This window comes from Arachis ipaensis, chromosome B3, assembly GCF_059453495.1.
Source record: "Arachis ipaensis isolate K30076 ecotype BB chromosome B3, ASM5945349v1, whole genome shotgun sequence".
NCBI classification, from domain to species: domain Eukaryota; kingdom Viridiplantae; phylum Streptophyta; class Magnoliopsida; order Fabales; family Fabaceae; genus Arachis; species Arachis ipaensis.
The window spans coordinates 71,551,702-71,563,783 of NC_142438.1; the positions used below are offsets into that span (position 1 = coordinate 71,551,702).

General features: G+C 38.0%; 1 non-coding gene and 1 pseudogene across 1 annotated transcript; one reads left to right on the forward strand and one right to left on the reverse strand.

Annotated features, from left to right (window-relative positions):
- LOC107633150 (photosynthetic NDH subunit of lumenal location 1, chloroplastic-like) overlaps positions 1-12,082 on the forward strand; it is a 30,970-nt pseudogene that overhangs the window by 13,627 nt on the left and 5,261 nt on the right.
- Positions 7,810-7,917, reverse strand: LOC148571083 (small nucleolar RNA R71). The gene has a single exon (XR_015908754.1). It is a non-coding gene; the product is annotated as a small nucleolar RNA R71 (small nucleolar RNA).

Below are 12,082 nucleotides of genomic sequence, written 5' to 3' on the forward strand. Positions count from 1 at the left end.
AGAGACATTTAAGTCTCTCCATATCAATATTCCCTTTCTTGAGATTCTCCAGCAGATGCCTACACATATCAAGTATTTAAAGGAATTGCTGAGCAAGAAAAGAGTTTTGAAGGGAGGACAAACTGTAATAATGAACAAAGAATGCAGTGCCCTCATCAAGAAGGACATAGTCTCTAAGAAAATAGACCCAGGAAGTTTTCATATCCCCTGCATCATAGGAGAAACAAAAATTGACAGAGGATTCTGTGATCTAGGAGCTAGCATAAATGTGATGCCTCTGACTCTTATGAAGAGGCTACAACTGAATGAGGTGAGATCCACTGATGTAATCATACAATTGGCTGACAAAACTCAGAAGCAAGCTGAAGGGGTAGTTGAAAATGTGCTGGTGAAAGTGGGAAATTATTTCTTCCCCCACAGACTTTGTCATTTGGACATAGAGGAAAGCTACCTACGCCCTATCATTCTGGGAAGGCCATTTCTAGCCACTGCTAGAGCGCTCATAGATGTAGAACAAGGAGAGCTAATCTTGAGAATACATGATGAACAGCTCATTTTCAATGTTTTCAAACCTGCATCTGAGCCTGAACCAGAACCTGAAAAGCTTAAGGATGATAGTAGCCATCTGTGTTTGGAGGAAAGCAATCCAGCAGCTGAAACTCTGAAACAGTCCTTGGAAGGCAAACAAGAATTGCAAGAGTTAAAGCCACAAGAATCAATAGAAACAGATCAGAAGGATCCTCCTGGCATAAGGGTCAATGAAGAAATCCTCAAGAGAAAGGGAAGAATTGTAAAGAAATTGCCAAGAGGGTGGAGAAACAAGAAAATTCCCACTGAAGGTTTCTCTCCGGGAGATAAAGTGATATCAAGTCATTATCTGCCAATCCCACCTGGCCTCAAAACCATTCCTTCCCAGCTCCCTCAAGTGTTCACAATCAGGAAAGTTCTTTCTATGGAACATTTGGAAATCATGAAGGAATCAAATGGGGACGTTTTCATAGTGAGAGGAGAGGACATCAAGCACTACAATCCACCCTAACAAGGGGCAACCGTCAAGCTAATGACGTTAAAGAAGCGCTTGTTGGGAGGCAACCCAACCTGAGGTAATACTCCCTTGTTGCTTCTTTTATTTGTTTCAATAAAAAGGTGAAGTAGTTTCTGTGCATTGCAAAGAATTAAGTTTGGTGTTTCACACCAAACAATGAATTCGTGGATCAATAATTCAAAGGGGAATGTGTGACTCTAAGTTTGGTGTTCCACCACACAGATCAACTGAACACAACAACCTTTGAATTATATGAAAGGAACAACCATTCTAAGCAATCACAGGAATGCTTAAAATCCTTAGCAGCAACTTCATTCCAAGGAGAATTCAAGGACTCAAAGAGCAGAGGAGTAAGTAGGAGACTAAGTTTGGTGTTCACACACCAACTTAAGACTCAGACACTTGCCCATACATAGTTGAGCTAACCACTCAAGTGCTTGAGAAGCAAGCAACTTCATCACTCTTTGCAGGAAAGGAAACAAGGATCTGAGAAAGAACATGAAGCAACAACTAGGAGAAGAAGGAGAAATCAAATTGTTTCCTGGCAACAAAGAGAAAACAAGAAATTTCACAAGGTGGTGGTGTTCCTTGACCATTCTTTAAAAGGCAAACAAAAGCATGCTTGTTCTGGTTTAAACTGTAATTGTTGAATCTTTCTGGAATGTGAAGTTTTTAGTATGAGTGTCTGTTTACTGCTTTGAATAAAGTGAATGCCTAGATGTTTGGATATAACTTCACCTTCTTAAACAAATGCTTGCCATGCTTGTTCTGTTTCCAAAAATAAAAGAAAAGTTTGAACAAAAGTAGCTTGGCTCAATTAGTGACAATTCAAGTAGAATTAAGTGGTGGTATGCATGCTTGATTGTTTAGTCAGATCACTGGAAATTGAGTGTATAATTATCATTTTTGTGTAGAAGTTTGAATACTGTCTATGGATCTTGATGAATAAATGTCTTTGGCCATGAAAAAGAAAGAAAAAGAAGAAGAAAAAGCCACTGAAAAAGGGCAACCAAAAAGCAAAAAAAAAATATATATATATATTTTGAGAAAATAAGCTAGGCACCAATGGTTTGAACTTCTGAGACAAATGCCTGTGGTGTTTATGTATTAAGGATATGCTTGGATGAATAGGTTCTGAGGAGTGTTTCAACACTTGGTAACTTGGGTTAACTAACCCGGGATTATCAACCAAAAGTCCATTATCAAGAGCAACCTAAATACAAAACATTTAGTCACACAAAGAGGTGCTGGGCACCAATGTCTCAAGAAGAAATGTGAACTAAAATGCCTGTAGTGGATATGTGTAGTGCACTGATAAGAAAAAGAAAATGCCAAAGGCTTGTGCAACACATGACACTAAGCAAACAAGGAGCAAAGGAGCTCTAAGAAAAAGAAAGGAAAAACAAAGAAGAGAAAAGTGCCAAGGACATAAGAATAACAAGAGGCCATAGCAGTGTTTGATGGATGCAATGAAAAAGTGATAATCTTACCTGATAAGAATGAAAAAGTGATGCTGCAACTTTCTGCATAAAACCCTTTTGATGAACTTCAAATGCTTGCTAATATAGCCAATGTAATTGCTTTCTGTTTCATACTTTCCTCTCAAATAACTCAGGACTTGCTTAGGGACAAGCAAGCATTAAGTTTGGTGTTGTGATGCCAAGGCATCTTAGGCTAGTTTCACTAGCATTTTTCTGTTAGTTTTAGTTGTTTTATGCATTTTCTTGAGCTTAAAGTAACCAAGAATGGTTAAATGAATAACAAAGCAATGAACCATCCAAACAGTATGATTTTGATGCAAATTCCATGAGTTTTTAGTTATATTACTTGAACGCTATGAATGGAAGATTTCTCATGAAATTTTGCAAGACTTTGATGCAGTTGTTTGGATGATTTCAGGGAAGAAGAGGCTAGGCAAGGAAGCAACAAAATCAATAAAGGAAGCTTGAATATCACATGTGGAGTTTAAGTTCCAGTTTAAGCTTAAACTGGAACTCAAACTACCAAGCCATATAATGCTGGGAACTATCAGTGGCGTTTAAGCTCCAGTTTAAGCTTAAACTAGAGCTTAAACGCCAAAATCATGAAAGCTGAGGAAAAGCTGAAAGTGGCGTTTAACCTCCAGTTTAACCTTAAACTGGAAGTTAAACGCCAGAAATGAGAAATGCACCAGGGAGCCATTTCCACGTTTAAGCTCCAGTTTAAGCTTAAACTGGAGCTTAAACGTGTTCGACCATTCTCCTCCAGGGTTGCTTTCTTCATTTCCACGTTTAAGCTTCAGTTTAACCTTAAACTGAAGCTTAAACGTGTTCGACAACTCCACACTCCAGACTTGCCTTCTTCCATTTCCACGTTTAAGCTTCAGTTTAACCTTAAACTGAAGCTTAAACGTGCTTGAATTATACCACCTCCAGGAGTGTCCAACGTTTAAGTTGCAGTTTAAGCTTAAACTGCAACTTAAACGCCACCAATTGAAAAGGTTTCTGGGCCAAAGATATTGCAGTTTAAGTTAGCATTTAAGCACAAACATTAACTTAAACGTACTCTGGTATGAAACCCAATTGAATATCATGGTTTATGGGATTGGGCCTGAAGAATTGATGAGTCTGGAATTTCAATTTGTTGAGTCATGTGTCATTACTTGATTATCACTAAGTTGGCTCAATGAATGTTACAGAATTAGATCAGCAGCCTCATCAGGATTATGGATCATAAACCCAAAGCAAAAGGAAATCAGGGAAAGGCCTCAAAGCCCAAGAAACACAACAGAAGCTCAATTTAGAAAGTGTATAAATAGGATAGAATTTAAGTTGGTTGACACTCGGGGAATTTGGGGGATCACTTTTTCTAGTTTTCATACTTTTTGTAATTGAATTCAGAGCTATGACTCACTAAACCCCCTTTCATTGGGTTAGGGAGCTCTATTGTAATTCAATGAATCAATAATAGTTTTTATCTTATTCTTCAATCTTTTCTCTTGAATTTTGTTAGAAAGCTTCTCGATCTAATTCCATTGGTTAGTTGTCTTGGGAAAGAAACTATCCATAATTGGAATCCTTCGGAACCTTGGGAAAGGAATGGAGGATTCATGCTAGAGAAGCTTTCTCACAGTGAATTGGATTGGGGTTTGGATGGATATTGTGACATGTAATCCTACCAAATTGTGGTTCATGAAACTGTGTGGTATAATCAGTGATCGAGCATCATCTCTTCTTATGAACATTTAAACCAAGGGATTGGGAATTTGTTTGTTTTTAGAGAGAATTGGTGAGCCAAGGGATTGGGATCCAATCATATAAGATTGCCAAGCAAAATTCAATGAATGCATTGGTTGAGGAAGGGATAAAAAAAATGTTTCATTCGGAGATCTCAATATCTCCTGAAACCCAATGAATTCCCCATTTCTGATCTATCACTTCTCTTTACATTCTGCAATTAAATTCATGCAATCACCCCGATCCCTTTTTAATTTCAGCAATTTAGCTTCTCGCTCTTTAATTCATGCAATTTTACATTCCGCAATTCTCATCTAAATCTTGATTCCGCTCAACTAGAACACACTTCTAATCCGAATTGCTCACTCAACCAATCCTTGTGGGATTCGACCTCACTCTATTGTGAGTTTTTACTTGACGATAACCGGTGCACTTGCCGGAAGGAATTTTTGCCGATCATGCAATTTCTTAAAATCGTAGCATCATTTCCTTCTTGAGGAACCAATGATGTCCTTGAGCTCTTCTATGTCTCTTCCTTGTCTTTGTTGCTCCTCCCTCATTGCTTTTTTATCTTCTCTAATTTCATGAAGGATGATGGAGTGCTCTTGATGTTCCACCCTTAATTGTCCCATGTTGGAACTTAATTCTCCTAGGGAGGTGTTAATTTTCTCCCAATAGTTTTGTGGAGGAAGATGCATTTGAGGCATCTCCGGGATCTCATGGTGATGAGCTTCATGCGTCTCTTGAGATCCATGAATGGGCTCTCTTGCTTGCTCCATCCTTTTCTTAGTGATGGGCTTGTGAGATGAATCTTTCCATCTCCCATGGCTCAGAGGTGGAAGCAATTATCTTCCCTTTCCTCTTTCTTGAGGTTTCTCTGGCCTTAGGTGCCATTAATGGTTATGGAAAAATAAAAAGCTTATGCTTTTACCACACCAAACTTAGAATGTTGCTCGTCCTCGAGTAAAAGAAGAAAGAATAGAAGAAGAAGAGGAAGATATGGAGGAGATGGAGAGATGTGTGTATGGATGTGAGTGGTGAATGGAAAACAGAAGGGATGACCATGAATGGAGAGAGAGAGGGTGAGGTGGGTGGGGATCCTGTGAGATTCACAGATCCTGAAATGATCCTGTGGTGTCCACAGATCCTGAGGTGTCAAGGATTTACATCCCTGCACCCATTAGGCATGCAAACTGCCCTTGCACACAACTCTGGGCGTTCAACGCCCAGATTTGTTTTCGAAAAAAAAAATATATATATATATATATATATAAATCTTTTCAAAAATATATTTTTCTTCAGAATTTTTAAGAATGAATTCTAGTGTTTCATGATGATTTGTTGAATCCTGGCTGGCTGTAAGACATGTCTAATCTTTTGGACTGGGGTTTCAACTTATCATCACAAGAGCTTGTTGATTCTCACACACTTAGTTGCTCTATACATGGAAAGTATAAATATCTTCTAAAGCTTGACTGGCTATTAAGCCATGTCTAACCCTCTTGAGCTTTAGACTAAGATTGCAAGATTCCTGGAATTCATATTAAAAATTTTGGAATCCTTATTTTTCTTTTTTTTCAAATAATTTTTGAAAAATCCAAAAAAAAATAAAAATAAAAATAAAAATAAAAAAATCATAAAAATAAAAAATATTTCATGTTTCTTGTTTGAGTCTTGAGTCAAGTTGAAAGTTTGGTGTCAATTGCATATTCATCTTGCATTTTTCGAAAAATTCATGCATTCATAGTGTTCTTCATGATCTTCAAGTTGTTCTTGGTAAGTCTTCGTGTTTGATCTTGATGTTTTCATGTTTTGTGTCTTTTCTTGTTTTTCATATGCATTCTTGCATTCATAGTGTCTATACATGAAAAATTTTTAAGTTTGGTGTCTTGCATGTTTTCTTTGCATTAAAAATTTTTCAAAAATAAGTTCTTGATGTTCATCTTGACATTCAAAGTGTTCTTGGTGTTCATCTTGACATTCATAGCATTCTTGCATGCATTCATTGTTTTGATCCAAAATTTTCATGCATTGAGTCTTTTTCATGTTTTTCCCTCTCATCATTAAAAAAATTCAAAAATAAAAAAATATATCTTTCCCTTTTTCACTCATAAATTTTGAAAATTTGAGTTGACTTTTTTCAAAACTTTTTAAAATCTAGTTGTTTTTATGAGTCAAATCAAATTTTCAATTTAAAAATCTTATCTTTTTTTAAAATCTTTTTCAAAAATCAAATCTTTTTCATTTTTCTTAGTTATTTTCGAAAATTCCAAAAATATTTTTTAAAAATCTTTTTCTTATCTTTGTCACATAATTTTCGAAAATAACATCATCAATTAATGTTTTGATTCAAAAATTTCAAGTTTGTTACTTACTTGTTAAGAAAGATTCAAACTTTAAGTTCTAGAATCATATTTTGTGATTTCTTGTGAATCAAGTCATTAATTGTGATTTTAAAAATTAAATCTTTTTCAAAACTAGTTTCAATCATATCTTTTCAAAAATATCTTCTTATCTTATCTTTTTCAAAAATTTGATTTTAAAATATCCTTTCTAACTTCTTATCTTCTTATCTTTTCAAAATTGATTTTCAAAATTTGTTGCAACTAACTAACTAACTTTTTGTTTGTTTCTTATCTTTTTCAAAACTACCTAACTAACTCTCTCTCTAATTTTCGAAAATATCTTCCGTCTTTTTCAAAATTTCTTTTTAATTAACTAATTATTTTAATTTTTTATTTTAATTTTCAAAAATTACTAACCTTTTTCAAAAACTATTTTCGAAAATCACTAACTCTTTTTCAAAAATAATTTTCGAAAATTCTCTTTCTCTCTCATCTCCTTCTATTTTATTATTTATCTACTAACACTTCTCTTCATCTCATATCTCTGCTCTCCTCACACTTGTGTTTCTTTCTTGACATTACTCTTCTTTTCTTCTACTCACACAGGGACCTCTATACTTAGGTAAAAAGGATCCCTATTATTATTATTTTTCTGTTCCCTCTTTTTCATATGAGCAGGAGCAAGGACAAGAACATTCTTGTTGAAGCAGATCCAGAACCTGAAAGGACTCTGAAGAGGAAACTAAGAAAAGCTAAATTACAACAATCCAGTAAGCACCTTTCAGAAATTTTCGAATAAGAAGAAGAAATGGCAGCCGAAAATAATAATAATGCAAGGAGGATGCTCGGTGACTTTACTGCACCTAATTCCAATTTACATGGAAGAAGCATCTCCATTCTTGCCATTGGAGCAAACAATTTTGAGCTGAAACCTCAATTAGTTTCTCTGATGCAGCAGAACTGTAAGTTTCATGGACTTCCATCTGAAGATCCTTTTCAGTTCTTAACTGAATTCTTGCAGATCTGTGATACTGTTAAGACTAATGGAGTAGATCCTGAAGTCTACAGGCTCATACTTTTCCCTTGTGCTGTAAGAGACAGAGCTAGAGTGTGGTTGGACTCTCAGCCCAAAGATAGCCTGAACTCTTGGGATAAGCTGGTCAAGGCTTTCTTAGCCAAGTTCTTTCCTCCTCAAAAGCTGAGTAAGCTTAGAGTGGATGTTCAGACCTTCAGACAAAAAGAAGGTGAATCTCTCTATGAAGCTTGAGAGAGATACAAAGGACTGACCAAAAAGTGTCCTTCTGACATGCTTTCAGAATGGACCATACTGGATATATTCTATGATGGTCTATCTGAATTGGATAAAATGTCATTAGATACTTCTGTAGGTGGATCCATACACCTAAAGAAAATGCCTGTAGAAGCTCAAGAACTCATTGACATGGTTGCTAATAACCAGTTCATGTACACTTCTGAGAGGAATCCTGTGAGTAATGGGACGCCTCAGAAGAAGGAAGTTCTTGAAATTGATACTCTGAATGCCATATTGGCTCAGAATAAAATATTGACTCAGCAAGTCAATATGATTTCTCAGAGTCTGAATGGAATGCAAGCTGCATCCAACAGTACTCAAGAGGCAACTTCTGAAGAAGAAGCTTATGATCCTGAAAACCCTGCAATAGCAGAGGTGAATTACATGGGTGAACCTTATGGAAACACCTATAACCCCTCATGGAGAAATCACCCAAATCTCTCATGGAAGGATCAACAAAGGCCTCAACAAGGCTTTAATAATGGTGGAAGAAATAGGTTTAACAATAGTAAACCTTTTCCATCATCCACTCAGCAATAGACAGAGAACTCTGAACAAAATACATCTAATTTAGCAAACTTAGTCTCTGATCTATCTAAGGCCACTGTAAGTTTCATGAATGAAACAAGATCCTCCATTAGAAATTTGGAGGCACAAGTGGGCCAACTGAGTAAAAGGATCACTGAAATCCCTCCTAGTACTCTCCCAAGCAATACAGAAGAAAATCCAAAAGGAGAGTGCAAGGCCATTGACATAACCATCATGGCCGAACCCAAAGAGGAAAGGGAGGACGTGAATCCCAGTGAGGAAGACCTCCTGGGACGTCCAGTGATCAATAAGGAGTTTCCCTTTGAGGAACCAAAGGAGTCTGAGGCTCATCTAGAGACCATAGAGATTCCATTGAACCTCCTTATGCCCTTCATGAGCTCTGATGAGTATTCCTCTTCTGAAGAAAATAAGGATGTTACTGAAGAGCAAGTTGCCAAGTACCTTGGTGTAATCATGAAGCTGAATGCCAAATTATTTGGTATTGAGACTTGGGAAGATGAACCTCCCTTGTTCACCAATGAACTAAGTGATCTGGATCAACTGACATTGCCTCAGAAGAAACAGGATCCTGGAAAGTTCTTAATACCTTGTACCATAGGCACCATGACCTTTGAGAAGGCTCTATGTGACCTTGGGTCAGGGATAAACCTCATGCCCCTCTCTGTAATAGAGAAACTGGGAATCTATGGGGTGCAAGCTGCTAAAATCTCATTAGAGATGGCAGACAATTCAAGAAAACAGGCTTATGGACAAGTAGAGGACGTATTAGTAAAGGTCGAAGGCCTTTACATCCCTGCTGATTTCATAGTCCTAGATACTGGGAAGGATGAGGATGAATTCATCATCCTTGGAAGACCCTTCCTAGCCACAGCAAGAGCTGTGATTGATGTTGACAGAGGTGAATTAGTCCTTCAATTGAATGGGGACTCCCTTGTGTTTACAACTCAAGGTTATCCTTCTGTAAACATGGAAAAGAGGCACAGTAACCTTCTTCCTCTGCAGAGTCAACCAGAGCCCCCACAGTCAAACTCTAAGTTTGGTGTTGGGAGGCCACAACCAAACTCTAAGTTTGGTGTTGGGAAGTCTCAACAATGCTCTGAACATCTGTGAGGCTCCATGAGAGCCCACTGTCAAGCTATTGACATTAAAGAAGCGCTTGTTGGGAGGCAACCCAATTTTTATTTATCTAATTTTATTTTTCTTATTCTTTCATGTTTTATTAGGTTCATGATCATGTGAAGTCACAAAATAAATATAAAAATTGAAAACGGAATCAAAAACAGCAGAAGAAAAATCACACCCTGGAGGAAGACCTTACTGGCGTTTAAACGCCAGTAAGAAGCATCTGGCTGGCGTTCAACGCCAGAACAGAGCATGGTTCTGGCGCTGAACGCCTAAAATGGGCAGCATCTGGGCGTTTGAACGCCAGAATTGCACCCTGGAGAAGAGCTGGCGCTGAACGCCCAGAACAAGCACCAATCTGGTGCTGAACGCCCAGAGTTGTGTGCAAGGGCATTTTGCATGCCTAATTTGGTGCAAGGTTGTAAATTCTTGAACACCTCAGGATCTGTGGACCCCACAGGATCCCTACCTACCTCCACTCACTTCTTCTCACCCCTCTTTCACACAATCCCATAAACATTCTTCCCCAAAACTCTTCACCAATCACCTTAATCTCTCTTCCCCATCACCACTTCACCACTCACATCCATCCACTCTTCCCCATAAACCTAACTCATAAACTCCACCTACCTTCAAAATTCAAAATCAATTTCCCACCCAAACCCACCCTATATGGCCGAAATTAACCCCCCTCCTTTCCCTATATATAGCCCTCCATTCTTCTTCATTTTCACACAACACAACCCTCTCTTCTCTTCTTAGCCGAATACACCCCTCCCCCCTCTCCTCCATATTTTCTTCTTCTTCTTCATCTATTCTTTCTTCTCTTGCTCGAGGGTGAGCAATATTCTAAGTTTGGTGTGGTAAAAGCATAAGCTTTTTGTTTTTCCATTACCATTGATGGCACCCAAGACCGGAGAATCCTCTAGAAAAGGGAAAGGGAAGACAAAAGCTTCCACCTCCGAGTCATGGGAGATGGAAAGATTCATCTCCAAAGCTCATCAAGGCCAGTTCTATGATGTTGTGGCCAAGAAGAAGGTGATCCCCGAGGTCCCTTTCAAGCTTAAGAAGAATGAGTATCCGGAGATCCGACATGAAATCCAAAGAAGAGGTTGGGAAGTTCTAACAAACCCCATCCAACAAGTTGGCATCCTAATGGTTTAAGAGTTCTATGCCAATGCATGGATCACTAGGAACCATGATCAAAGTAAGAACCCAAACCCAAAGAATTATATTACAATGGTTCGGGGGAAGTACTTAGATTTTAGTCCGGAAAATGTGAGGTTGGCGTTTAACTTGCCTATGATGCAAGGAGATGCACGCCCCTACACTAGAAGGGTCAACTTTAATCAAAGGTTGGACCAAGTCCTCATGGACATATGTGTGGAAGGAGCTCAATGGAAGATTGACTCCAAAGGCAAGCCGGTTCAATTAAGAAGACTGGACCTCAAGCCTGTGGCTAGAGGATGGTTGGAGTTCATCCAACGCTCCATCATCCCCACTAGCAACCGATCTGAAGTTACTGTGGATCGGGCCATGATGATTCATAGCATCATGATTGGAGAAGAAGTAGAAGTTCATGAAGTTATCTCCCTTGAACTCTACAAAATAGCCGAAAAGCCCTCTCCTGGGGCAAGGCTAGCTTTTCCTCATCTTATTTGCCATCTATGTTACTCGGCTGGAGCTTTCAGAGAAGGAGACATTCCCATTGAGAAAGAGAAGCCCATCACTAAGAAAAGGATGGAGCAAGCAAGAGAGCTCATTCATGAATCTCAAGAGACGCATGAAGCTCATCACCATGAGATCCCGGAGATGCCTCAAATGCATTTTCCTCCACAAAACTATTGGGAGCAAATCAACACCTCCCTAGGAGAATTAAGTTCCAACATGGGACAATTGAGGGTGGAACATCAAGAGCACTCCATCATCCTTCATGAAATAAGAGAAGATCAAAAAGCAATGAGGGAGGAGCAACAAAGACAAGGAACAGACATAGAAGAGCTTAAGGACATCATTGGTTCCTCAAGAAGGAAACGCCACCATCACTAAGGTGGACTCATTCCTTGTTCTTACATTCTCTGTTTTTCGTTTTTTCTATCTTAAGTGCTTATCCATCTTTGTGTCTTCATTACATGGTCATTAGTATTTAGTAACTTTGTCTTAAAGTTATGAATGTCCTATGAATCCATCACCTCTCTTAAATGAAAAATGTTTTAATTCAAAAGAACAAGAAGTACATGAGTTTCGAATTTATCCTTGAACTTAGTTTAATTATGTTGATGTGGTGACAATGCTTCTTGTTTTCTGAATGAATGCTTGAACAGTGCATATGTCTTTTGAAGTTGTTGTTTAAGAATGTTAAATATGTTGGCTCTTGAAAGAATGATGACAAGGAGACATGTTATTTGATAATCTGAAAAATCATAAAAATGATTCTTGAAGCAAGAAAAAGCAGCAATGAACAAAGCTTGCAGAAAAAAAAATAAAAAAAAAA